At 47.8% G+C, this 5,575-nt stretch overlaps 1 non-coding gene across 1 annotated transcript; it reads left to right on the top strand.

Moving 5' to 3' along the window:
• The first annotated feature begins 3,186 nt into the window (after positions 1–3,186).
• Positions 3,187–3,258, top strand: TRNAH-GUG (transfer RNA histidin (anticodon GUG)). Its single transcript has one exon. It is a non-coding gene; the product is annotated as a tRNA-His (tRNA).
• Positions 3,259–5,575: the final 2,317 nt, after the last annotated feature.

Genomic DNA, 5,575 nt, shown 5'->3' on the forward strand with positions numbered 1-5,575 from the left:
CAGAATGTTGACATTTTGCATGTCGACATTGTGAGTATTCGGCAGATGCCGACATTATGGTGTCAACATTACAATTGTCAGCATTTTGAATGTTGACATGGTGACTGCATCCTGCTTATATGTGTTGTACAGTCCAATGCTATAATTACAGTTGTAGATGCATAATATCTACAATAAATCTAATACCTACATTAAATCTAACTGTAAGTATAAATTATGTGAGATGTCAGTTTGTTCCGGATGAGTGAGATTGCTTCCACGTAAGCATCGGTGATAACTACTCCGTCCACAACTGAATCAGGCCACAGTGATGTGTGTGCAAGGAAACAGGTGTTTGGCTTTAGTATAAGTTGGAGGTACGTCCCTGATAACATAAATCCACTTTTCTGTCTTTATTACATTGGTAAGAAAATGTCCATATTTCTGACCCATAAAATGGTTGTAACCATAGGCGTGCGCAGGGGGGGTGCCTGGTGCGCACAGGCACCCCCTAATATCCGGCAATCTGATCTCACATGCCTGATGCAGCGATCGCCGAGCAGGCTGATTAATGCACCCTGTCAGGACTGCATTACTGACTGGACGCCTGGGTTAATCAAGGGTGCCACTGCCACCGGCTTTCATACTCCCGGCTCCACCTCAATGTACAAAAACAGCGTGATGTGACGTGATGACATCATGCTGCTCGCACGCCCACCCGTCACACGCCCACCTCTCTCCTATTCTATGCCAATGCCAGCCACTGATGAGGAGCAGCATGCAGCCAGCATTCCTCCTAGGAAGACAAATTCAATACTGGCAGGCGGTCAGCAGCAGCTTTGACACGTAACGCGTTTTTCCAGCAGCAGCAGTAACTAGTCTGCGACTCAGTGTCAGTGAGTGACTGCACCTTGCAGGGGAAAGAGAGGGGGAGCCAGACCAGGCTGAGGAGGAGCAGTGTAATTGCAGTGAGTGCCATCAGGGGTGTTTGTTTGGAGCACACCGCAACATCTGACAATGCATCTGCATTATTAGGATTGGTACAAGGGTGGATATTTTATATTACGTTGACCGTCAATAGATGGTGCTAGACTCGCCCAAAAGGCGGTGCTAGACACACCCCTCCAACAGTGCACCCCCTAATAAAATGTGCTGCGCACGCCTATGGTTGTAACCCTGGTTATGCCCATGCCCTCTGGCACCAGCCCCTGGCTGACATATTCACAGTGTTGACATCTGAAATGTCACCGTGTAAAATGTTGAGTTAGGCTGCGAATGGAGGTTAGAGATGTGGTGGTGGTAGGGGAGGGTTTGGGTTAGGTATAACTAGGGGGAGGGTTATGGGTTAGGGATATTATTATTATTACCAGTTATTTATATAGCACACACATATTCCGCAGCACTTTACAGAGAATATTTGCCCATTCACATCAGTCCCTGCCCCAGTGGAGCTTACAATCTAGATTCCCTATCAGTGGGTGTAATACTCAACAAAATGCTGGAGCATTGGAGGTCTGACCTGGAACCTGCCAGTAGAAGGTAAGAGACAACCAGGGACAGTTTGTCGACTGTTCATCATGTTGACATACCATGCTTGTTAACTTCTGACAGGATAACTGTCGACAAACGATACCACACCCACCAGGGCAGCAGAGTGATGCTGGCAATATCAGGAGCCTTACTGCATCACCAGTCAGTGCATGTGTGCATGCGTGATCCAGCTCACAAAAACACTGCGGAGGTCCGGAGTTGGGCTTTCAACACCACTTTTAGTAAAAACATGACATAAGTACTACTTACCCTTTAACCTTATTGCTCGTGTATAAGTGTAATGACAGCATTCACATGCTCTCCCTATTACTGTACACCCATCTGTTTTAAAGACCAGCGCTATCCGTCCTGCGCAGAATGAGTATCGCTAATTACCTGACTAATAATTTAAATACTAATTGTTATGCAAATAAGAAGCCTAAACAGATATGATATTACATACATAGTCTCCGTGCATACGGCAGCGAGTGTAGCGCACTGAACTCTGTAACCATAGGAAGCAGCGCAGCTGCACAGATACCAGGATCCTGATTGATGCAGATTTCAGGATATAGCTGCACATAAGTGACTTTGGGGTCAATTTATCAAATACATTTTTTGTGGGATATTCCTGAAAAACTCCTGCAAAATTAAGGCTCTCCCAAATGTACCATTGAGGGACTGCATCAGATGTCTCAATATCTGCTGCTGTCCCTACATTTCCAATAGTTTCTATGTGGGCTGTGAAGCTGTCTGATTTACCAGCTCCAACAGCTACTGCCATCGGAAGATGGCGTTAGCCTATTGAAGCTTATGGGTTACATTTCCAAAAATGACCTGGAGAAGATTCCTCTGGAACCCTCCCCAGCAACGGCCGCATTGGAGTCCCGATAGATATCGATGCTGTCACTTTACTCTGAACAAGTACCACATGACTTTTGATACATTCAGGTCACCGGTATATCATTTCTTATTGCAGCCAATAGCAGCGATACAAAATTACAAATACTGCATACCCTTCAACAGTACCTTTATTTTATGGTCTGTACCTGCCAAAAGGGGCTTTGTACCGATATTTGACGCTCCAAATTAACATTGAAAGTATAGGAAAGGGTGCGTGGTTACGCCCCCTTTCCTAAATTGTATCGGTTTTCATGTGTAAAATGTTGGAGGGTATGATATTGTGTCTAAAATCCTATAATTGATTAATATGACCCTTTGTATTATGTGATCTATGACGTAATGTGTGATTTACAGCATTAAGTGATGTGCTAGTTTCTCATGCAGAGCTGTTACAAACTTACAGCCGTTTAGTATATGTGCTGGGTAAATCAATGTATCTTTGTGTTAGTAAGCTGTAAAACAGAGAGCCATCCACAGCAGCATCACACCTGATTCATATGCTGTTTACTCAGTGACCGGCTAAACTACTCTGCAGTCATTTCACAGATTCTAAATACGTTGTAGTGATATTTTACTTCCTCACCTCTTCTTTTACATATGTACTGTAGCTGTAATCCACCTACGTTACTTCCAGTTATCAGACACAGCTCGTTTGTTCAGTAACAATGTAGTGTATCTGCAGATCAGCCAGCAGGGGTCGCACCTCACCCTTGTTCTATGATAGCTGTAGTAGGAAGTGTTTAGATGCTGAGCTGCACAGTCCCCTCGTGGCTCGCCGTGATCGTATAGTGGTTAGTACTCTGCGTTGTGGCCGCAGCAACCTCGGTTCGAATCCGAGTCACGGCAGGAGTGAAGTCTCCTATCACGGCAGAGGGTTTTTTTTTTAATTGGTAATGCTTTCTCACTCTTGAATTTGTGTTTAGAGTATGTTATTATGGTCTCACTGCCAGAGGCGTAGCTAGGGTTTCCGGAGCCCAGGGCAAGATGGAAAATGGCACACCCCCCCCAAAAAAAAAAAACCCACAAAAAGAAGCATGTGCGCGCGAAAAAATGGGCGTAGCCACACACCAGAAGGGGTGTGGCCATGCTCCAGAAGGGGTGTGGCCACTGAAAATGGCCCACAGTGCCAGTTACATTGCCCCACAGTGCCAGATACAATGCCCCACAGTGCCGGATACATGCCCCACAGTGCCAGATACATGCCCCACAGTGCCAGATACATTGCCCCACAGTGCCAGATACATTACCCCACAGTGCCAGTTACATTGCCCCACAGTGCCAGATACATTGCCCCACAGTGCCAGATACATGCCCCACAGTGCCAGTTACATTGCCCCACAGTGCCAGATACATGCCCCACAGTGCCAGTTACATTGCCCCACACTCCCAGTTACATTGCCCCACAGTGCCGGATACATGCCCCACAGTGCCAGATACATTGCCCCACAGTGCCAGATACAATGCCCCACAGTGTCGGATACATTGCACCACAGTGCCAGATACGTGCCCCACAGTGCCAGTTACATTGCCCCACAGTGCCAGTTACATTGCCCCACAGTGCCAGTTACATGCCCCACAGTGCCAGATACATGCCCCACATGCCCCACAGTGCCAGATACATGCACCACAGTGCCAGATACATGCCCCACAGTGCCAGATACATGCCCCACAGTGCCAGATACATGCCCCACTCAGTGCCAGATACATGCCCCACTCAGTGCCAGATACATTGCCCCACAGTGCCAGATACATGCCCCACAGTGCCAGTTACATTGCCCCACAGTGCCAGTTACATTGCCCCACAGTGCCAGATACATTGCCCCACAGTGCCAGTTACATTGCCCCACAGTGCCAGTTACATTGCCCCACAGTGCCAGATACATGCCCCACAGTGCCAGTTACATGCCCCACAGTGCCAGATACATGCCCCAAAGTGCCAGTAACATTGCCCCACTGTGCCAGATACATGCCCCACTCAGTGCCAGATACATGCCCCACTCAGTGCCAGATACATGCCCACTGTGCCAGATACATGCCCCACTCAGTGCCAGTAACATGCCCCACTCAGTGCCAGTTACATGCCCCATTAAGTGCCAGACACATGCCCCACTCAGTGCCAGTTACATACCCCACTCAGTGCCAGTTACATACCCCACTCAGTGCCAGTTACATGCCCTATTTAGTGCCAGACACATGCCCCACTCAGTGCCAGTTACATGCCCCACTCAGTGCCAGTTACATGCCCAATTTAGTGCCAGATACATGCCCCACTGTGCCGCCGAAACCCCCCCCGGTCACTCACCGCCTGTTGATGATATGTGAGGGGAGGAGAGCGCAGCGCCTCTCCTTCCCCTCACCACTCCAGGTCTCCGGCGGCTGTCTGGCGCCAGTTCGCTAGCCAATCAGAGCTCGCGGACCGGCAGCCAATCAGGAGCCGGTCCGCAAGCTCTGATTGGCTAACGCCGGAGACCGGACACAGCAGTGCTGCTGGCAGCGCTGCTAGGGCTTTCAGCGGCGGTGAGGGGAGGGAGAGACGGTGCGCTCTCCTCCCCTCACATTTCGGGTTGACGGAGGCGAGTGGGGCATGATGCCCTGGCCGTCGCCGGCGCCCCCCTCTCCTGGGCCTGCCAAGGCGCCCAGGGCACGTGCCCCACTCGCCCTACCCTAGATACGCCTCTGCTCACTGCATATACAACAGATGCATTCATTATCATTCAAACTAATGTTCCAATATTGTACATTTGTGTACATCAAAACCACGTTTGTGCATAGGAGTTTCTTTATTGTCTATATTTTTCTTAATTATTTTCCACAACGAATAAATGCTTGATACACATTTTCAGCATTTGGTTCTTTATGAAATTAGAACCCAGATCACTTTATTAAACCGTAGCAACCTGTATCTCTCTAGCTGCTGGGACCTGTAGTTCCACAAAAGCTGGATAACTTGCTGGCTGTATACTTGTTGTGTAAACACAGACAGTACCTTTAAAAATGAATATGGGCTACTTACAATTTTTGACAATAACAGAAGTATAGGCACAGAGTTTACTATAAGACGTTTATTTTGAATTTATTTATTAAACTTTAATATGTGTTTGAAATACTTGGTTCACACTCCATTCTAAGTAAGTAGATGAACTTATCCAGGGAACTAAATAGG

This window comes from Pseudophryne corroboree, chromosome 1, assembly GCF_028390025.1.
Source record: "Pseudophryne corroboree isolate aPseCor3 chromosome 1, aPseCor3.hap2, whole genome shotgun sequence".
Taxonomy (NCBI): Eukaryota; Metazoa; Chordata; class Amphibia; order Anura; family Myobatrachidae; genus Pseudophryne; species Pseudophryne corroboree.